This window comes from Entelurus aequoreus, linkage group LG02 (assembly GCF_033978785.1).
Source record: "Entelurus aequoreus isolate RoL-2023_Sb linkage group LG02, RoL_Eaeq_v1.1, whole genome shotgun sequence".
In the NCBI taxonomy this organism is placed as follows: Eukaryota; Metazoa; Chordata; class Actinopteri; order Syngnathiformes; family Syngnathidae; genus Entelurus; species Entelurus aequoreus.
Genome location: NC_084732.1, coordinates 82,738,951 through 82,763,176, shown reverse-complemented (window position 1 = coordinate 82,763,176; position 24,226 = coordinate 82,738,951). Strand labels below are relative to the sequence as shown.

General features: G+C 39.6%; 1 protein-coding gene across 1 annotated transcript in view; it reads left to right on the top strand.

The window, feature by feature from the left end:
• The window catches only part of prmt3 (protein arginine methyltransferase 3), a 119,626-nt gene that overhangs the window by 42,111 nt on the left and 53,289 nt on the right, over window positions 1–24,226 (top strand). The window lies entirely within an intron of this gene.

The following is a 24,226-nucleotide window of genomic DNA, read 5'->3' as shown; positions in this document are numbered from 1 at the left end:
TACATTATTATGCCTATTATTATTAGTAGTATTGCATTTATGGTATAAAGGTGTGAATTTTTCTTACAAACCTTTTTTTCTTCAGCTTAGCTTGAAGTGCAACTGTAAAAGTAGAGTTACAGGCATGTCAGAATTCATCAATTTGTGACAGCAGAAGGAAAATTAATAGCTGACCTTCCTTTAGCCTCATTATCAGTGCTTGAGAGCCTTACCTGGATGGGAGTAATCAATCATCCCGTCCTTTTATCTGACTGTCAATCACTGACGTCTCACACACACTCTGACACTTTCACGTGTGTTAGTAAGGACAATGTGCAGCCTGTATGCCACTTTTAACTTTTGATGTTATTTGGTTCTTGTGGGATTTGTAAATCCAAATCATACCATCTGTGGATTATGTAAAAGTAGGGTAGCAAAAAAAAAAAAAAGTCAATACTGTACTCTGTGTTTTGGTCCAATTAGTTGATGTTTGGAAGTGACAGGTCCACTTTCCACATACATACACTAAACTAATAATACCATAATTATATCAATAATACCTCTGAGTTGAATGGTTTAACTCATGAATAGGGCTGCAACAATAATGGATTAAATTGAATAATCACTTAGAAAAAAACTTTGATTTATATTCTGTTGTTTGGATTAATTTCCGTATAGCGGCTGCAATAGAGCACACATGAGAGTGGTGGTGTGTGGGTGCTGTGGTGTGTGATGCTGATTTTTTTTTTTTTTAATATGTACATGTTTAAAGGGCAATTTAGATATTGATGATATGCATGTATTAAAAAAAGAATGAAGGTTATGGTATGCATAACATTTTTTGTTTATTTCAAAATCTTTCCCTAAAATACACATTGAGGCTACAAAGTGACTTTTACCCGATTACTCAATTAGATTACTTAATTATTAAAATAATTGTTAGCTGCAGCCCTACTGAGGAATTTTCATTCGGCGGTGTTTTGTTGTTTTTATGTTGTTGACTTTCATTTTAAAACATTGACTTTTCCATGATTTGATATCAGTAATATGTGTCCTAGAATCAGACCAAACTTAAGAAAAAATCACTTTAAAAACACACCTCACTTGTTTGCCCTAGTTTTCCCGTTTTTAAGTTCCTGGATGTCATGATGTCATTCAAAACAAATTCTTCCTTATTGACTTGGAAAAATATACCGTATCTGTGTACTATTTGACCCCCCAAAACACAATCCACAAATCTCTAAATAAATCTGTTAATTAAAATGATTCTTTTTTTTTGCTTATTAGGGTATTCAAGTCAAATTTGCGCATGATATATTGGAACAATAGTCTTTCCCAACATGTCCTGGTCAAATCAAGAAAAGCTTTTTGTGTGTAGGCTTACTCCGCCAACAAATCATACGCTGTAGCAAATTTTCTGAGAAAGTTGTACCGTCGTCAAAAATCTGATTTTTTTTTGGACTGGGTTTAGAAGTACAGAGTGTATCAGACTTTGCAAAATGTGAAGTGAAGTGAATTACATTTATATAGCGCTTTTTCTCAAGTGACTCAAAGCGCTTTACATAGTGAAACCCAATATCTAAGTTACATTCAAACCAGTGTGGGTGGCACTGGGAGCAGGTGGGTAAAGTGTCTTGCCCAAGGACACAACGGCAGTGACTAGGATGGCGGAAGCGGGGATCGAACCTGCAACCCTCAAGTTGCTGGCACGGCCGCTCTACCAACCGAGCTATACCGCCCCTGAATCCTGAATCTAAAATTTGAGTAATTGACAATTTTGCGTGACATATGTAAGTCTGCCTCCAACGCCACGGTGCCCATTTGGAGCACATTTTGGGAAGAAAGAAAGTGACCAAGATAACGCAAACTTTGGGGAATGGTCGTAGACAGACTGGCGTTTAAGGTCAGCAAATGTGCAAGACCTTTGTATGATTTAATACATTTTTTATGGGTTCTGTTTTTGTGGTGTCACCCTTGTGCAGTGTATCGTTAAATAGAGACATTAGGGTCCCTTATTTTTTTCTCCTAGCAAACAACACTCCTATCAACCAACATAAAAGTTCCCCCAGAGCCTCTGCAATCCCAATGGCTGAGATTTATATTTGTTGGCTTGCTTTAAGTTCATTGTTTATTTGCCCACTGCCTGACGGAGGACAGCTTTGTTAACCTGAGCCAAGGCGACAAATGAGGGAAAAAAATGTCGACATAATCAACATCAATTCTAAAAATGAACAAAGATTTGCTATTGTTGATTAGTAAAATTTTAATTGATGGACCGCCAGGAATGTTCATGTTAACACTTTTATTCCATATTTTTCGGACCATAGGGCGCACCAGAGTATAAGGCGCACTGCCGATGAATGGTCTATTTTTTTTCTTTCATATATTAAGCTGATTATAGGGCGCATTAAAGTAGTCATTGTATTTTTTTTTATAAATGTAAAACACTTCCTTGTGGTCTACATAACATGTAATGGTGGTTCTTTGGTCAAAATGTTGCATAGATTATGTTTTACAGATCATCTTCAAGCCGCTTTCTGACAGTCGATTCCCGATGCGCCGTTTTGTGGGCGGTCTTATTTACGTGGCTCTCCTTCGGCAGCGTCTTCTCCCCGTCATCTTTGTTGTACCGGTGTAGCGCGCAAGGACGGTAGTGGAAGAAGTGTCTTCTCATCCGAAAACAACCACACCGGAAATGTGTCCCGTGAAAAACCGTCCGACCGGAACTCTAATAACTAAAGTTCCTTGGGTGAATAATGTAAACTCACTACACCGGTATGTTTTAGTACTTTCATGGCAAGTTTACTGACAGATATAAGTAAGAACTTTACACTACTTTATATTAGAAATGGCAACAGCGGAGGATGAATGTCCCATAACAAGAAGGTAGAGAAAAAGAAGAAACTTATCGACTACGGCATCGGCGCAGACTCGCACAATTTTTTAGGATTTACGCAGATCCCAAATACAGATCAGCAGGTACCAGAAGGTAAGAAAAGTTGCCTTTGCATAATATTGCGAAACAAGACGCCAGATAATATGTCTTACCTTATACACACACACCATAATAATACTCCTATATTCAATGCGCTGACAATCCTTCAAGCGGTGTGGCTTCATAGCTTACTAAAGTCGTACTAAAACATTTTGATAATTTTTTGAGCGCCGTGTGTAATGTTCTATATTTTCAATGGAACGTTTTAAATGTTGGTGTTGTTTGCTTGAGACCCATCATAGTGCAGTCTACACGTATCTCTTATGTTTGACTGCCATCTACTGGTCACACTTATCATTATACCATGTACCAAATAAAATAGCTTCGAGGTGGGTAAGCTCAACCAAACTTATTCCTTACATTAGGCACACTGTCGAGTTTTGAGGGGAAAAAAAGGATTTTAAGTGCGCCTAATATTCCGGAAAATACAGTAAATAATTGCAGCTAAAACAAAATTACATTTTGCACTTTAAGTCTGTTGTTTTATTTTTGCACTGTGATTATATACTTTTTGTAAAAAAAAAAAGTTAAACCATTCCTTTCTCAGTAATTTGCTATGATCAGTTTTTAAAATCAGTTGAAATCAAGTCACAGACTCAACGTCCAACTCAAAGCGCGCACAGCATATCATGGGCGATAATCGTTAGACTAACTGACTAATCTGAAAAATATTTGACTATAAAAAGAATCGTAAGTTGCAGCCTATTCTCAAGTCATGCAAACCACTACGTCACAGTGCTTTCTCTACTTTATTAAAAGTTTCCGCTCTTTCGGCATCCTTATCATTGATTTAATAACGCTTATAATATTACTTCCATAACCCCGTATAAAATTAATTTGCTTTTACATACACTATCTTTCTTGTGTTTCTCATTTGCGTGAATTTAAATGGAAATTAGTTGGTATTGCAACCTGCACAATCTACACTCACCAAGCGATTTACACACTGAAATCTATTACAGTGATGCGTATGTTATGTTTATGGTAATTTGGTGTCATATGACTACAGACTCTCATTGAGGAGCCTCGCTGACATAGAGGCTGCTGCCTGGTAGTCAGTGAAGCACGGAGGCATACACACTTCAGGACACACAGATTCATGCACACAGGCTTTCTCCTTTTTTTTTTTTTTGCAGTGGCCCTTCTGGGACTGCAAGCAATGATGATCTGCAGCAATTGAGGCAGACGTGTGTTGAATGCAGAAGGAGAGAGGAGATACCTCGGTGGAAACTGCTGATGCAGGTTGTGAATAAGAACAACTGAGAGTGTACATTTGTGACAACAATATCCCAGAAATCACAGAATGATGAAAATAGTTGTTCACATATGTGCATCTTTAAAGGGGAACTGCACTTTTTTTGGAATGTTGCCTATTGTTCACGGTCATTATGAGAGACAAGAAGACAAACATGTTTTTTTTCTCGCTTTCTAACATGTAAAAATCAGCTTGTTCTAGGTGGCTAGCAGTACAGCTAATGGGAGCAATAATATCTACCTCTAAATCACTTTAAAAATGCATTCAAAAACCGTCACCATAACCTGTAAAATAACCAAACTGTAGCGGCATTGTTATTGTAAAAGCGAACACTGAGGAACTCTTTTTCTAGCGTAGTAACACATCTCCATGCTACGGTATTAGCTGTAAAAGCTAACTACGCCAAGAGATAAGCTAGCTTCTACGTCGACACGAAACGCGTTTGAGTTTGCAATGCACAACACTGATACGACACTAATTTGTACTGATTGAAAAGCATGAACAATCATATTACAGTATCTGTATAGTTTTAGCCCACATTTCATGTTTTGTTTGTACACAGATAGCTCAACCGCGTATGTACTGTAGTTGTACTAATGCGCATGAGGTGCTGCGTGTATCATAATCGATATTAAAGTGACTCACTCAGTTGTTCGTCTGGTCCAGCTGGCCGGGGGGGGGGGCATTTTCTGTTGATTTTGGGTAAGCACTCCATTTATGTCAAAATAGCTTGGCTCCAAATTCCATATTTATTGCGTCAAAATCACTTTCACCTCACTCTCCCGGCTTCCGTCTGCTCCGTCTCACTCTTCCTTCGTGCTGGCTTCTATAAGCAGCAGTATATTTAGCTTTAAGAGTATAAGGTTGTGAATCCTTCCTCGTCCAAAAATAGTTGTCTTTGTTGTCTGTTACCAAGTCTGCCATGATTAGAACACACACTCTTGTTTGATTCCGGAAGTAGGAACACACATGTTGCCAGAAGTCAGACGTGTGCTGCTATGGAAACAAATCAATATGCGGAAAAAATCAGTCCCGGAAATGATTAAAATGATCAAAATTCTGTAAATATTGTACATATTGTTGTGAATGTGTCTGTTACTACATTATATATAGACTGGCAGTGTGTATACAAAACGTTGATGGAGGGTTTTGTTTTAGAGGGCTATGAAGGTTACAGCAGTGACTCACATTAGCCCTATCTTTCAAGCGTTATCATCTTTAACATCGTAAAAAAAAAAAAGACGTGTGTTCTTGTCTCGTAATGATTGTGAACAATAGGCGAAATTTCCCCAAAAAGTGCAGTTACCCTTTAAGCCATAGGTTGTATTCAGTCACGTGACTTTTAATAATAATAACAATACATTTTATTTATAAGGCGCCTTTCTGGGCACTCAAGGACACCGTACAAAATCAAAAAATCTAATCAAATTGGATAAAAACAATAATAACAACAACAAAGATAGAGAAGAAAGGATGATTACAATGAATAAGCAGTCAGGAATAGGTGTGTTTTGAGTCTTGATTTGAAGAGGGATATTGAGTCCAAGTTACGAAGGTCTGGTGGCAAAGAGTTCCAAAGATGTGGGGCAGAGCGGCTGAAAGCTCCGGCACCCATGGTGGACAGTTTAAATAAAGGGACAGTGAGATGGATGGATGAAGAGGATCTTGGGGAACGTGAGGGCGTGGCGACATGGATCAGGCCAGAGAGATAAGATGGAGAGAGGTTATGGATGGCTTTGAAAGTGAGGAGAATTATTTTAAAGTGGATACGATGTTTGATGGGTAGCCAGTGGAGTTGAACAAAATTAAACAAATGGGTGCGCCACCAAACCAATATGGCTACTGTGCAGCAAACAAAGTGCAAACTATCTGTGGACGCAAGGGGCCTAGATCTTACCAGTAATGGATATGAGCAAAAAAACAAACTATACAATGGACTCTATCCCTATACGTTCTCAAAAAAAAAAAATTGTCAAGTAATCCCAAGGGTTATCCGTTGGTCGTGTTCCCAGACATGTCGAACTATCTGGTGCTCCAGACATAATTCTACACGATAAAACAGATGAAAACTTGAAAAAGCATGGAAGTCTACAACTTCTTTGTGTGTGCCTGGGTCAATGACATTGGTATCAAGACTCTCCTGGATAAATTATGCATCGTTTTTGCTCGGACAAGGCTGCATTTCATGATTTAACTTTGTGTCGACCCGCGTGTTTGTTGCCTTGTTGTTGTTGCACGCGCCGTCTACGAGTATGCATGTTTTTGCTTGTCTTTAAGAAAATATAACTATACATTTCAACATTGTGTATGTGCTGAAAGCTTCACTTATGATTGCTGCCTTTGGTAACTCTTTTAGGTTTTGCTCACATTTATAAATAAATGATAAATGGGTTATACTTGTATAGCGCTTTTCTACCTTCAAGGTACTCAAAGCGCTTTGACAGTATTTCCACATTCACCCATTCACACACACATTCACACACTGATGTAGGGAGCTGCCATGCAAGGCGCTACCAGCACCCATCAGGAGCAAGGGTGAAGTGTCTTGCCCAAGGACACAACGGACGTGACTAGGATGTTAGAAGGTGGGGATTGAACCCCAGTAACCAGCAACCATCCGATTGCTGGCACGGCCACTCTACCAACTTCGCCACGCCACATGCTTTCTTTTATTTAGACTCACCGAGTTTCTGCTTTACGAAACACTCGTAGCAAAAATGCGTTCTAAGGACACCAAAACAATGATATCAAGATAATACTTAAATTGGAAAAACTAAACGTGTAAACATTTGCATTTTTTGACTCCATCTGCTCCCTTGGACTGAAGTGCATGCCACTTTTCTCCTTGTTTTTTCGTAAAATCTTGCACTCTTTCGACCTTTTCTAATTACAATATTTTTCGGACTATAAGTCGCAGTTTTTTTCATAGTTTGGCCGGGGGTGCGACGTTTACTCCGGAGCGACTTATGTGTAAAATTATTAACATAACACATTACCGTAAAATATCAAATAATATTATTTATCTCATTCACGTAAGAGACTGGCCGGATATCAGCAATCGTCACACACACGTCAACCATTGAAAAATTTGGCGGAGGCGGGTCATGGTAGAAGTGTATTGTGGGAAAAGAAGATGCTACCTGCTACGATACTACTTCCATCATTTCAACATTGGCGGTAACTTATAAAAACAAAGGGCTGAACAAAAATGGCACCGAAAAGAAAATCATATACTGCAGGTTACAAGCTGGAAGTAGTGAAATATGCAGCAGGAAACTGCAATCGAGCAGCAGAAAGAAAGTTTGGAGTAAACGAGAAACTTGTAAGGGACTGGCGAAAAGCGGAGGCTACTATTACTGAAATGAAAAAAAATGAAAAAAGCTAATCGTGGGCTAAAAGCTAGGTGGCCACAGCTCGAGGAACAAATTCACAAATGTGTGCTTGAACAACGTGCTGCCGGGAGAGGCTTGTCAACCGTAAAGTTGCGTCTTTTAAAAAGACGCAACTTTACGGTTGACAAGCAACTAAAAAGACTCTTTTTAGTTGCTTCACGGCAACCGGGAAAATGCGCCATGCAACTTTTCTGGATGTCATTGGATGGATGGACAAAGCATGGGCTTCAGTGACAACCGAAACCATCCTGTCCGGATTCAGAAAGGCTGGAATAATTGGAACTGCAAATGACGTAAGCGAAGTACCGATAGAAGAGGAAGCGGTGCATTGTCTACCTTTGGAGTTGGCAGAGTTGTTTAGAAGCGACACCGAGGAAGAAGATTTTATGGGATTTAGCGATCAGGAGTGACAGATTGTTTGGTAAACGTATAGCATGTTCTATATGTTATAGTTATTTGAATGTCTCTTACCATAATATGTTACGTTAACATACCAGGCACGTTCTCAGTTGGTTATTTATGCGTCATATAACGTACACTTATTTAGCCTGTTGTTCACTATTCTTTATTTATTTTAAATTGCCTTTCAAATGTCTATTCTTGGTGTTAGATTTTATCTGATAAATTTCCCCCAAAAATTCGACTTATACTCCAGTGCGACGTATATATGTTTTTTTCCTTCTTTATTATGCATTTTCGGCAGGTGCGACTTGTACTCCGGAGCGACTTATACTCAGATAAATACGGTACTTCTCATGGAATTCTGAAGAAGTTTTTATGTTTTTCGTGTTTTGAACAGTTCCAACAGCCAAAAGCCACGCAATCATTGGGCATTTTTCTTCGTGAAAGGCTAAATGCTGCCCAGAACGCTTTGATGGTCGGTGGCCCACCACTTTGAGCCTCACGTATTTAATGAGCCAGACGTGAGGTCTGGTGAATACAACTTATTGTTTGTTTATGCGAGCTATTTGTCTCAGAGCTTTATTTTGTCAGCACAGTCACACAGGATGTAACACAGAGTGATTTTATTGCAAAGACTAGAAGTGTGCTGTAGTTTCTGTTTTTTTGTTTGAACGCTAGACAGTACTGTGTGCAGGGCGATGAAGATGTAAACAAAAGTAGCGTCCTTTGTTTATAGTGACAGTTATAACAACAGTTTCTGTCCGATGTTTACGTTGCGTGATCATAATGTAGTGTGGTTCACTTCAAGCACCGGAATGAGCCGCTTGAAGAAGACGGGTTGGGCGTAAATCTTTGCCAACTTTAGTTGCGATGACCTCTTAACTGTATCTTCATGGCCCGCAGAGAATAGGGTGGTAATGATAGTAAGTCCTTCACTTTCTTTTGTTTGGCCTGTTGTTGGAAGCTAACGTTAGCATAGTGTGATATTGCTGCTGCTTACTGGGGGGAATCAATATTGCAAAATTTAAATATCAAGCCGTGATCAAATAAATCCCTCTTTTTCTCCCCTTCCCTAGTTGTGACTACTTATAGCTTTTACCTACTAAGATTGTTGATAAACATAACATAATACTTAAATTAAAGGGGACATAATATGCAAAACCAACTTTTTTTACCTATTGATACAAGGGCTGCAACTAACAATTAATTTGATAATCGATTAATCTGTCGATTATTATTTCGATTAATCGATTAATAGTTGGATAAAAGAGACAAACTACATTTCTATCCTATCCAGTATTTTATTGAAAAAAAACAGCATACTGGCACCATACTTATTTTGATTATTGTTTCTCAGCTGTTTGTAAATGTTGCAGTTTATACATAAAGGTTTATTTAAAAAAAAGATTTTTTTTAAATAAAAAAAAAACAAAAAAAACTCTGCGCATAGCATAGATCCAACGAATCGATGACTAAATTAATCTGCAACTATTTTAATAATCGATTTTAATCGATTAGTTGTTGCAGGCCTAATTGATACCTGTTTTTGTGTATTTGGCATCTGCTTTTCAATTTTAAAATGAACTGTGGAGGCATGCCGGAGATATTTATGAAATAATCTTGCCTTCCTTCATATTCCTCCAAACAGGCCATTTGGAATGTTCCCCAATTGTGACCTCAGCGTATATCTTCATACATGATAGATATTTACCCAAAGTGCTATGCGCGAGTTCGCCACTTGAGTCAAACGCCTTCTTTTTCTTTATACTTTTAATACAAATTAGCGTATAGTTCGAATTTATATCTGTCATTAGACTCAATATGGAAGGTCTAAAAATTACAACATGGATGACGGGGAGAAGATGCTGTCAAAGTGGAGGCACGTAAATAAGACCGCCCACTAAATGGCGCATCCGGAAGCGACGTGTCAGAAAGCGGCTTGAAGATAGGTAGGTATTTATTGTCATTGCATAAGTACAACGAAATGTTGTTTTCAGCACAAACCCGTTCAAGATTAGACAAACAAACAGGGTTACAGATCAGGAACGCTGATGGGTCGCCACAAGGTGCCCTGTAAAAGATGGGAAAAAGGTCAACTCTGGGGGAGGATGAGTAAAAAAAATACAATCTATCCTGGGCTCCTAAGGGGGCCCAATCTGGAGTGGGAAAAAACCTCCATAGCAAAGCACATATACATATTACAACATACATCTCGAGACTTGCAACAGAGGGGAGGGAGTGGGGGCTATGGTGGCAGGCTGCAGCTCTTCAGGCGCTGCCCAGCTGTCCATCACCCCTAAAGGATTCAGGTCAAGGGCGTTGGATGGGGGGGTATGTGTGTGTGGCGTATATTTTTTGTGAATGCATGTTTGTGTATAAGCCTGCCGCGTGTCTCTGTTCCGCGGCCTTGGTGTCGTGCAATCGCTTGTCTGTCCAAAGTCAACAACAACAGGTGTGTGTCCTTGAGGGACAAGAAGGGAGTTTGTTGATGGTCTGTAAAACATAATCTATGCAACATTTTGTTCCAAAGAACCACCATTACATGTTATGTAGACCACAAGGGAGTGTTTTAGATGTAAAACAAATCAGATTATGATCCCTTTATTATTTTGATTACAGTTTTTGGTATTTATTCATATAAAATTACGCATTAACTCAAGGTCTTTCTTGTAGTTTAGTTTTTCTTGTGGTCGTTTTAGAGCTTAGAACAGTTAATTGATTCCTTTGAGTTTAACTATTAATAAAAAGGTTCAAATCCAGGCTGCAGGGAATTCTCTCAACTTTGAAAATGGGGACATGGTTTCCGCACAGTGGCTGCTATTGCGCACATGAGAGCGGTGGAGTGTGGCCGCTGTGAACTGTGTGGCGGGGAACAGCAAATAGTTAGTTTTTAGATTAACGCAAACATTACTCAGCATCAAGGGTTGGAATTGGGGGTTAAATCACCAAAAATTATTCCCGGGCGCGGCCACCGCTGCTGCTCACTGCTCCCCTTACCTCCCAGGGGGTGATCAAGGGTGATGGGTCAAATGCAGAGAATAATTTCGCCACACCTCGTGTGTGTGTGACAATCATTGGTACTTTAACTAACTTTAACTTTAACATGTTAAAAGTGCAACTTTAATGTTGATGTGCATTTATTGGGGATAAGATTGGTTATGGTAAGCAGAAAAATCTTTGTTTTTAAAAAAATCTATTTTCCCTAAAATACGCATTGAGGCTCTAAAGCTGGGGTGCCCATTACATAAATCGCGAGCTATTGGTCGATCGTGAAGGGTTTTAAAAAGGCATTTAAAAAATAGACCTAAAAATTAGCGATCATCAATCTTCACGAAGACGTCACTTGATTGACGACATTCACGGCACCCGAGGGTCTTCTGAGATGACGCTGGCTGCTGCAATATTATTATTAAGAAAAAAATGACCGACAGGAAGGCGAGAAACACTTTGTTTCAACAGACTCACGTGCCGGGCCTGCCGTCAAAACTCTAAAGACCGACTGCACAGTTCCTGTCTGCACAATAAAAGCGCTGCTTCATCTTGCCTGCACTAGCAAAATAAGAGTCTCAGAAAGCTGGCGTGCACAAGCTAGCAAGCTACGGAGTTTGCCGCCAATGTATTTCTCGTAAAGTGTATAAAAAGGAGTATGGAAGCTGGACGAATAAGATGCCAAAAAGCAACCACTTTTATGTGGTATTGGACAGAAAGGAGGACTTTTTTTCTCCTCAATTGGATAATGCGGACGTTATCAGCACCACTGTCTGATTCCAATCAATGCAAGTCATCAGAATCAGGTAATACACCAACTTACACTACCGTTCAAAAGTTTGGGGTCACCCAAACAATTTTGTGGAATAGCCTTCATTTCTAAGAACAAGAATAGACTGTCGAGTTTCAGATGAAAGTTGTCTTTTTCTGGCCATTTTGAGCGTTTAATTGACCCCACAAATGTGATGCTCCAGAAACTCAATCTGCTCAAAGGAAGGTCAGTTTTGTAGCTTCTGTAACGAGCTAAACTGTTTTCAGATGTGTGAACATGATTGCACAAGGGTTTTCTAATCATCAATTAGCCTTCTGAGCCAATGAGCAAACACATTGTACCATTAGAACACTGGAGTGATAGTTGCTGGAAATGGGCCTCTATACACCTATGTAGATATTGCACCAAAAACCAGACATTTGCAGCTAGAATAGTCATTTACCACATTAGCAATGTATAGAGTGTATTTCTTTAAAGTTAAGGCTAGTTTAAAGTTATCTTCATTGAAAAGTAAAGTGCTTTTCCTTCAAAAATAAGGACATTTCAATGTGACCCCAAACTTTTGAACGGTAGTGTATATTCTTGTCTTCATGAAATAAAGGAATCTATATGTGTTAAACATGCTTGTATTGTCATTAAACATATTTAACTTGTTAACGAAAACATCTCTTTCATAAATAAATTACTATAAATTATATTTATGAATGAGGTAGAGCCCTTCGACTTGGTCAATTGAAAAGTAGCTCACCTGCAGAAAAAGTGTGGGCACCCCTGCCTAAAGTGTGTTTTATCAGATTATTCAATTCATCAAACTTATCGATCGATCACTCGATTACTAAAATGATCAATACCTGCAGCCCTTGTAGTCTTATATTTTTCAGGATTTTTGGTAAACTTTTCCAGTTATTTTTTTTTTCAGTTGAAGGAAAATGATGAGCCAATTTTGGGATATTCTTGCTTGATCCCATCTCAGGTAACATGTATCTATTAAGCTCAAGCAAAACACTTTCTTTTACTTCAGTTTTCTTTTCCAATAAAGTATCAATCACTCGCAACAAAAACAGCTCAGCTCCCCCTCTTAAAATACTGCAGCAATTGATGTTCCTTTTTCTTTTGCTTGTGTAAAAGAACGATAAAGACCCACAGGGGCAAACTATAGGGAACATAACTCAGACAATGTTTTAAAAATGTTGTGATTCACTGTGTTTCTCTCAGCCCTGAAATGGAATTAGTTCTTCCTCAGCCGATAGTCCTCCACTCCATCATGTGTCATGAAAGTCCGCCTGGTAGTTTTTGCTGTCATTGAACGGTTTTGGTTGGAATCACTTTTCTGTTACTACCCTAGAAAAGCAAGCATTTTGTGTCAAGGTGAGTGTGTGCCAACAATCTCGAGCGATGTACCAAAGCTATAAAAGTGTGTTTGCTGTTTCTACGTCGGTGCAAACGTAGATGTGCTTGAGCATTTTGTTTGAGGCCACAGGGGGATGTTTTATATGCTAATTTTGTTAATGTGTATAAGCTGTTCCAGCCCGTTCTCATTAGGGTTTTCATTAGTCTCTTATGTAAATGCCAACTGGATATACTGCAGAACGTTGCCTGCAAAATGCTCGATGTCTAAACTTAGCTCTTTCCATAGACCTCTGCAATGTAGTGACACGTGTGGGACTACCCGTTTCAAACAAACAAAATAAGTAAATTAACTACTCACATTGATAAGTTAGGTCCACAATTGAAGGTGTTTAGGTTTTTAATTTATACACCACCACAATTTACTGGAACAGACTTTCAGCTTTGATTTAGGAAGTCATCGACTGCAAGTGTCCAGATATCTTTAAAACCCCTAAAAAATAGACATTCTACATAATTGAATGCATGTTTTTGTGAAACCCTTTTAAATTCAAGCTAAACCCCTTCTTTTGTTGGTTTTCCTTACAAAAGAATACTCATATAAACTCTGTCTTTGTTGAAATGGGCAGAGCTTGGTTTATGCTTCTGCACGTCAATGTGACGATGCTCATTCCTGTCCCTCCAGAGCCGTTACCAACATGACCTGTGTTTGATGACCTTGTAGTTCATTGCACGTAATTCACGGTATGTATACGACTTGTTTAAAGGGCCCACAAAAGGTTTGCGCCGCATAGACACCAAACGATATTGATATAAATTTGGCCGGCAACAGAGCTTTAAATACTATCTTGATCATGCATGTTGATAACACAATGCATCCTAAAGGCTAGCGAGCTAGCGGCTACCGTCCATCGTCAGTACAAGTCACTAATTTTCGCGTCCATGGGCATTATCACTGGAGGGCGAGGACGAGCTAAACATGCTACACTACACACCATAGGACGATACAATAAACCAAGGGTCTCCAAACTACGGCCTGCCAGTGTCCAAAATCCGCCCCGCGGGAAGTCCCAAGTTTTAAAAAAATATATGTATATATTTTTTTTTTTATTATTATTTTTTTTTAATCTGTCCATTCTAATTTATGTTCTACCGCTTGTTACTCTCTGTGTCTCCTAGCCGCTCAGGCAAATCATATTGTCTAAAAATGCATTTTCCCATCGATAACGTGACATCATCGCACTCGGAATATATACAGTATATGTATGTATGTATGTATGTATGTATGTATGTATGTATCAGTGGCGTGCGGTGAGGTTCATGACTGGTGAGGCACTGACTTCATCACAGTCAGATTTACAAACATATGAACCCTAAAGAGTATCTTATTCACCATTTGATTGGCAGCAGTTAACGGGTTATGTTTAAAAGCTCATACCAGCATTCTTCCCTGCTTGGCACTCAGCATCAAGGGTTGGAATTGGGGGTTAAATCACCAAAAATTATTCCCAGGCACGGCGCCGCTGCTGCTCACTGCTCCCCTCACCTCCCAGGGGGTGAACAAGGGTGATGGGTCAAATGCAGAGGACAAATGTCACCACACCTAGTGTGTGTGTGACAATCATTGGTACTTTAACCTAACTTTAACTTTACACTTACAAACTGTAGCACACAAAAAAGCACATTTAATAAAAAAAAAACGTTATTATGGTCTTACCTTTACTTATAAGTGCGGGAGCAGTGGTGTTTGTGTTGGAAGAGTTGTGAATGAATGAAATGTGAAATCCGCGCAGCAGTCTGCAGGTGTACCTAATGTTGTGTCCCTGTTCACGGCTCCTCCGGCGCGTCGCGCGAGCATTGTTGTTTTTGCACTTTTTGGCTTCTTGTTAAGTGACTTTTTTTGGGTGGATTCGGTCTTGCACGTGGAGGGTTTGGGTGTGGGCTTTGGTTGGTGTGGCCGCGGCGCTCCCGTCGGGCGGTGCATTCTGCGGCGGAGGTGCTTGGCACCAGGAGGCGGGGTTATGAGACGAGCCTCCAGTTTTATGATCGCTCAGCACAAGAAATACGTTACACACATACAGTTGTTGACAAAATACACTGTACATTTTATACCTCAGCTAACTAAACTATGGAAATGTATAATATAATTCATATAGCAATACAGTCTCACTGCACAGCAGGCCAGCAGTTAGCCGAGTCATTGTGCACAATCCATGGTGAGGCAAAACTGAGCGACGTGCCTCAACTGGCTGCTGATCACCGCACCGTCTCTTCTCAGCATTTGAACGGCAAATGTGACAATAAAAATAAAAATAATCTAAAACTGGTGAAGTTAAATGGAAAATAACTTTAGTATAATCACTGGATACATATAACAATTTATTTTTTTTTTTTTTCTTTTTACTTTTTTTTTCTTTCCATGATGGCAGGTGAGGCCGTGCCTCCCCTGCCTCTAGTGACTGCACGCCACTGGTATGTATGTATATAGTCGAGGTTTCTGTGGTTTATCTGTTGTACCGGGGTAGAGCGAGATATACGTTAGGTCAGGAAAAAACATCTGACATCACATGGACAAAGATAAGACCTTCTGGAGGAAAGTTCTGTGGTCAGATGAAACAAAAATTGAGCTGTTTGGCCACAATACTGAGCGATATGTTAGGAGGAGAAAAGGTGAGGCCTTTAATCCCAGGAACACCATTTCTACCGTCAAGCATGGTGGTGGTAGTGTTATGCTATGGGCCTGTTTTGCTGCCAATAGAACTGGTGCTTTACAGAGAGTAACTTAAAATCATCAGCCCGGAGGTTGGGTCTTGGGCGCAGTTGGGTGTTCCAACAGGACAATGACCCCAAACACACGTCAAAAGTGGTACAGGAATGGCTAAATCAGGCTAGAATGAAGGTTTTAGAATAGCCTTCCCAAAGTGCTGACTTAAACATGTGGACAATGCTGAAGAAACAAGTACATGTCAGAAAACCAACAAATTTAGCTGAACTGCACCAATTTTGTCAAAGAGGAGTGGTCAAAAATTCAACCAGAAGCTTGTGGATGGCAACCAAAAGCGCCTTATTGCAGTGAAACTTGCCAAGGGACATGTAACCAAATATTAACATTGCTGTATGTATACTTTTGACCCAGCAGATTTGGTCACATTTTCAGTAGACTCATAATAAATTCATAAAAGAACCAAACTTCATGAATGTTTTCTGTGACCAACAAGTATGTGCTCCAATCACTCTATCACAAAAAAATAAGAGTTGTAGAAATTATTGGAAACTCAAGATAGCCATGACATTATGTTCTTTACAAGTGTATGTAAACTTTTGACCACAACGGTATATATATATATATATATATACAGCCCAGCCCCCGACCAGCTTTCTTTAACCCAATGCGGCCCTTGAGTCAAAAAGTTTGGGGACCCCTGCAATAAACCATGCTTACCGCTGTTTGGATCTCCCTATTCAAAGGACCAAGTCCTCCCAGGTTCTTTTGTTCTAATGGTTCGGCTATATAATAAAGCAAAGAGACTAGAAATGAAGTTTAACAATTTATTCTACGAATGGAATTAGTACAAATATTAGTAATACCATGCGGTGGAGACTCTACAAAGTCTGACGGTTCTCTGAAGATGGTCCATCTGCTCACGTGCATTTGTTCGCTTTGCTGCCCCTCCCAAGCGGAGTTGCTTGGGCCTTGTCCAATGAAACCAAAAGTTAACCTCAGCTTGTGTCTTGGACACACACTCTCGCTTTGTCTTGTTCCTGGCACCTCGTCTCACCTTTGAAACCAAATAAGATACTACAGTTTGTGTGTGAATTTGCAAATAGGTTAACATGATTAAAATTGTGCTCAAAAATGTAAATATCGAATATACTTGAAAATGTTCATTACAAAAGAACTATTGTAACTGCTTGCTATTTGAAGGATCGATACCCAAATTTGTAGTATGGCCCAAAAGTAAATGTAAAGTATCCAAACAACAGAAGAATAAAAGTGCTTATAGCATTTGAAGTCTCAATAGAACCATGTTACAACAGAAAGTAACCAGATATAAACGGTTAATCATCAAGTAGATTAATAATAGTTTTAAGATAATACCACCAGAAATGACGCAATATGTTATTGCATATAGTAATAATAATAATAATAATACCTGGGATTTATATAGCGCTTTTCTAAGTACCCAAAGTCGCTTTACATGTTAAAAATATGTCAGCAACCATTTTTGGAACCTTTGTAATCTGTTTTAAAATGGTTCTATTATTTTTTTCTGCTAAATTATATATCGTGATACATATCGTTCTTGCAGGAGGCTGCAATATATTTGGATATAGATTTTAGGCCATTTTGCCCATCAGTAGGTCACAGCCCATCTTCGTGAACGCTTTGTCTTCTGATTTTGGTTCAACATTTGCAAACACATCTTTTAGTTCCAGCTGCTTAACTTTCCTCGTCATTTTGGTCGCCGTTGTTCACTAAGCTATATTAAGGAATCCACAGTTGTCATGGTTGCCTAATGTGTTTACTCACTGGAAAATACTGTCCCTGGCATTTCAGCTGAAAATTGCACCAAAGCATAGATCAAGCTTAAAGCCCCATTTAAGAACTGAAAATTTTGGTTGATTTGTAGTGTTTTGCCTGAAGGAAGACCACATTTCCCAAGGAGGACTAACGCATATTGTGATAATACCACAACGATTCAGTACTACTGATCTTTCCACAGAAGGAACATACATATGTTACTCAAACTTTATATTTGCGGTTTGCAGTCATTGCATTGTATTTTCTTTACACAGTACCGTATTTTTCGGACTATAAGTCGCTCCGGAGTATAAGTCGCTCCGGAGTATAAGTCGCACCGGCCGAAAATGCATAATAAAGAAGGAAAAAAACATATATAAGTCGCACTGGAGTATAAGTCGCATTTTTGGAGGCAATGTATTTGATAAAACCCAACACCAAGAATAGACATTTGAAAGGCAATTTAAAATAAATAAAGAATAGTGAACAACAGGCTGAATAAGTGTACGTTATATGACGCATAAATAACCAACCGAGAACGTGCCTGGTATGTTAACGTAACATATTATGGTAAGAGTCATTCAAATAACTATAACATATAGAACATGCTATACGTTTACCAAACAATCTGTCACTCCTAATTGCTAAATCCCATGAAATCTTATACGTCTAGTCTCTTACGTGAATTAACCAAATAATATTAATTAATATTTTACGGTAATGTGTTAATAATTTCACACACAAGTCGCTCCTGAGTATAAGTCGCACTATGAAAAAAACTGTGACTAATAGTCCGAAAAATACGGTACTTTTGAGTTTGTTGCATGGCTGGTCCTGTCAGTGTGGAACTGCGAACTAACAAGCTGGTGGCTATTTATTGCTACCACGCAAATTTCCGCTAATTGCACGTTGCCGTTCTTCTTCTTTTGGTTTTCTGTCGGCACGTAGGCGTTCAAATCGACTTGTGTCTTTTTAACAAATGCCGTCTGCACATTTGTAGTTTTTTGGGTTCCTGCCACCCTCCTCAAAGTTGCTAAGTGCCAGTGAAAGCGATACAGACCTCCTCAAACCATTACAGAGCAGTGTTGGCGTTAACACACTTTTTGTGTCTTTTTACGCATTGAAATCAAAAGGCCGCGAATTTCCGGACATCCACGCGTAGCCCGGACGCATATATATATATATTTTTTTACCGATTATCGCATTCCGTTTTGTTTATATTTGCCGGAAAAGATTAAAGGCCTACTGAAACCCGCTACTACCGACCACGCAGTCTGATAGTTTATATATCAATGATGAAATCTTAACATTGCAACACATGCCAATACGGCCGGGTTAACTTATAAAGTGCAATTTTAAATTTCCCGGGAAACTTCCGGCTGAAAACGTCTAGGTATGATGACATTTACACATGACGTCAATGGTTGAAGCGGAAGTATTGGGACACATTGTATCCCAATACAAACAGCTCTGTTTTCATCGCAAAATTCCACAGTATTCTGGACATCTGTGTTGGTGAATCTTTTGCAACTTGTTCAATTAACAATGGAGACTGCAAAGAAAAAAGCTGTAGGTGGGATTGGTGTATTAGCGGCCGGCTGCAGCAACACAACCAGGAGGACTTTGAGTTGGATAGCAGACGCGCTATCCGACGCTAGCCGCCGACCGCATCGATGATCGGGTGAAGTCCTTCGTCGCGCCGTCGATCGCTGGAACGCAGGTGAGCACGGGTGTTGATGAGCAGATGAGGGCTGGCGAAGGTGAAGAGCTAATGTTTTTAGCATAGCTCTGTCGAGGTCCCGTAGCTAAGTTAGCTTCAATGGCGTCGTTAGCAACAGCATTGCTAGGCTTTGCCAGGCGGCACAGCATTAACCGTGTGGTTACAGGTCCAGTGTTTGGTTCGGTGTCTCCTGATAGTAGTATTGTTGATCTTCTGTCTATCCTTCCAGTCAGGGGCTTATTTCTTTTGTTTCTATCTGCATTTAAGCACGATGCTATCACGTTAACTCCGTGGCTAAAGTGCTTCACCAATGTATTGTCGTGGAGATAAAAGTCCCTGTGAATGTCCATTTCGCGTTCTCGGCTCTCATTTTCAAGAGGATATAGTATCCGAGGTGGTTTAAAATACAAATCCGTGAGCCACAATAGAAAAAGGAGAGATTGTGGAATCCAATGAGCCCTTGTACCTAAGTTACGGTCAGAGCGAAAAAAGATACGTCCTGCACTGCACTCTAGTCCTTTACTCTCACGTTCCTCATCCACGAATCTTTCCTCCTCGCTCAAATTAATGGGGTAATCGTCGCTTTCTTAGTCCGAATCGCTCTCGCTGCTGGTGTAAACAATGGGGAAATGTGAGGAGCCCTTCAACCTGTGACGTCACGCTACTTCCGGTACAGGCAAGGCTTTTTTTATCAGCGACCAAAAGTTGCAAACTTTATCGTCGATGTTCTCTACTAAATCCTTTCAGCAAAAATATGGCAATATCGCGAAATGATCAAGTATGACACATAGAATGGATCTGCTATCCCGTTTAAATAAGAAAATTTCATTTCAGTAGGCCTTTAATACATTTTGAAAATTCCTAGCACCAACATTGCAGAGGTGTCATTCAACTCGATGTATCATCCCAAAAGTGATGAAAATATTTTACGAAGGTTGAGCATTGACTTAGTGCTGCTTTAAGACTTGCAAACAGGGTTCAGCTTTACAAAAGACGCCACTTTGTTCTTTAGTCCAGGAAGAACCTGCAAATGCCACATACTTTTTTTTGCCTGTGAGGCAGTAACCAACTTAACAGCAGTAAAAGTTATTGTTTCCTCAACATTTTCACAAATGTCTCATACTTACACATAATCAGAGGTGCCAAACAACCTTCACTCTACTGGTAAATAATTTGAGACACAACGGTTCCTCTTTCTTGGCCTTCCTTCTTTTTGCTAAGCGATATAATGTACTGTATACTTTAGTGTCAGGTACTTGAAGCAGTTTAGTATACAGTAACGCACCTTCTCTTTATGATGATTGTAGGTCTGATTGGATGGTTTACATTTAACGTACCTTCTCTTTATGATGATTGTAGATCTGTTTGGATGGTTTACATTTCATCTGACCTATGTCAGAGAATTGCTGTCACAGGCAAACTTAAGTTATAATGCTCAGCTCACCATAAATTGTATGTAATTTAGCTAATTAACATTGCAAATGTGTAAAATTGTTGGGTGTGAACCATTGTCAAGGCAGTAGGGGCAGTACTTCTGGACCATCATTGACCATTAAGGTGTGACTCTGCTCTCAGGCCTCGCTCTCATATCCCCTTTTCCTTCAAGTGAAGCAGTCTCCCGTGAAATTGGGCACTAAATTATGAGGCTGGTGTACGCTGTGTGAGGGTTTTAGAAACGGTACACCGTTAAAGGTCACTGGGTGGACCACAGTCAGCAACAATGTGTATGCATCTGACTTTTGTTCGAGACCGATCCAAACATTGATAAACCGAAACTGTATCCCTTTTGCATCCTTCGTGTCGCTTTTGTGTTACCTGCATTGTCACTGTAGTCGCTAAATAAAACAAGTTCTCTTATCTCACTAGATTAATATTCTGCTTCAACGTACTTTCTGTAAGACCTCATCTACTTGTCTCCACGTCCTTCATGTCATATATCAAAAAGCATGGTCATCACATGCTTGTATACTTCCTGTCTAGTTGAAATGTGCCATCCTGGCCCTCACCTTACCTTGGTCAACTGTGCCCTCATAAAAAAAGAAAAGAAAAACAACGCTTATGCAATTTACAGTGGAGCCTTGATTACCGAACTGAATTTGTTCTTGGTCAGGGTTTTTAAATATAAGTTATTTTATTGATAAGAAACAACGTGGACATGATTAATGGGTTCCTGCCTCAACCAAAGTCCATACAGTGCATCTGGAAAGTAGTCACAGCGCTTCACTTTACCCATGTTTTATGTAACAGCCATATTCCAAGATGGAATACATACAATTTTGTCTTGAAAATTCTACACACAATACCCCATAATGACAAGTTCAAACTACGGTATTTTATTTTTTTGAATTTTTTGCAAATGTATCAGAAATAAGAAAGCGAAGAAATAATACATGTTTTCACAGCCGTTGCTCATATCTTTGTTGATTTATCTTTATAAAGTCCTTTATAGTGGACATGTGTGTTTTGCACAACAGGCCTTTTTTTTGGCAGTCTCAAGTATTTTTGAATACAAGGCCACAAGCTTGACACACCTATCTTCGGACAGTTTTGCCATTTCCTCTTTGCAGCACCTTTCTAGCATATATTTATTCGGTCTGTGGTTAGTAAATACATTTTTTTTAATAATGAGACGTTCGTGAAATGAGAATCACTGTAATGCTCATTGTTGTTGTTTGTCAGATATTTAAAAAAAAATCTAAAATATTTAAAATTATCTGTCATGGCCAGAAATTACACAACTCACCAGATGTTTGTACTAGTATCAAGTACAGTACAACAACCTTTAGTAGAGATGATATGACATTGTATTCTCCTGAATCCTCCTAAAAGCCTGGGTCCTTTATAGTGGACATTTGTGTTTTGCACAACAGGCCTTTTTTTGGCAGCAATTACGGTCTCAAGTATTTTTGAATACAATGCCACAAGCTTGGCACACCTATGTTTGGACAGTTTTGCCATTTCCTCTTTGCACCACCTTTCTAGCTCCAGCAGGTCGGATGGAAAATGTTGGTGCACAGCCATTTTTAGATCTCTCCAGAGATGTGTAATTAATGGTATTCACGTCTGGGCCCTGGCTGGACCACTCAAGGACATTTACAGGGTTGTCCTGAAGCCATTCCTTTGATGTCTCGGCTGTGTGCTTCGGGTCGTGGTCGTACTGAAAGATGAACCGTCGCCTCGATCTTAGTCCAAGAGCGTTCTGGAGCAGGTTTTCATTTAGGATGTGTCTTTACATCGCTGCGTTTACTTTTCCCTCTATCCTGACTTGTCTCCCAGTTTCTGCCGCTGAAAAACACCCCCACAGCATGATGCTGCCACCACCATGCTTCACTGTAGGGATGGTATTGGCCTGGTGATGAGCGGTGCCTGGTTCCCTCTAAACATGACGACTGGCCTTCTCGGCAAAGTGTTCAATCTTTGTCTCAGCACACCAGAGAATTTTGTTTCTCATGGTCTGAGAGTCTTTCAGGTGTATTATGGCAAATGTTTACTAAGAAATGGCTTTTGTCTGGCAAATATACCATATAGGCCTGATTGCTGCTGAGATAGTTGTCCTTCTGGAAGGTTCCCCTCTCTCCACAGGGAAATGTTGTAGCTCTGACAGAGTGACCATCGGGTTCTTGGTCACCTACCTGACTCGGGCCCTTGTCCCCTGATCGCTCAGTTTAGACGGCCGGTGAACTCTAGGAAGAGTCCTGGTGGTTCCAAACTTTTTCAATTTACGGATAACAGAAGCCACTGTGCTCATTGGGACCTTCAAAGCAGCAGATATTTTTCTGTATCCTTCCCCAGATTTGTGCCTCGAGACAATCCTGTCTTCGGAGATCTACAGACCATTCCTTCGACTTCATTCTTGGTTTATGCTCTGCCAAGCGCTGTCAGGTGTGGGACCTTTATATACAGACAGGTGTGTGCCTTTCTATATAGTGTCCAAGATGGACTCCAATTAAGCTGTAGGAACATCTCCAGGATGATCAATTGAAACAGGATGCACGTGAGCTCACTTTTGAATTTGTGAACACGTATGTAGATGTGATTTCTTAGTGTTTTATTTAAAATAAAATTGCAAAATTTCATGTATTCCATTTTTGGAATAAGGCTGTAACATAACAAAATGTGGAAAAAGTGATGCGCTGTGAACACTTTCCGGATTCGCTGTATTTTAGTAAAAGTTTGTACACTTTGAACACAATATAAAGCTCCATACAGTACTGTATATCACACAAACATAACAAGGGGGTGATGGATGAACTTTATATCTATTAACAAAGGTCAAAACAACTTTAAGCTGAACTGTCCTCCTTGTATTCAGCCGCCCTGCCGACACACACACACACACATTCACTAGCCTTGTGATTCAGTTTGAAATCACAAAACTCCATAACTTTTGCTACAATTATTAGAAATATAAAAATAGAATTCACTTTACCTTGTTGGTTAATCTTCCTGTGTGCGAGCGGAAGGGAGGGGGTGATACGGATGCTGTGAATACTTTGCTGAATGGTTCAAACCGCTTTTTTTGGACTTTATTGAGCTAGCAAAACGGAAACAAATGCTTTAAACACGCTAAGTAACACTTAAAAGCACACAAAGTGCAATTAGCACAGTAGCTAACGACAGCACTGCTTTGCTGGCTGAATGATCAGTCTGTCCACAATGACTGTGCTGCCTGGCACAAAATGGATGAAGGAAACGTTTGTACACAGATAAAATTTGTACAACAAAACATATATTTATTCGGTCTGTGGTTAGTAAATCAAAAACATTTAATAATGAGAGGTTCGTGAAATGAGAATCACTGTAATGCTCATTATTGTTGATGTTTGTCAGATATAAAAATTAAAAAAAATCTGA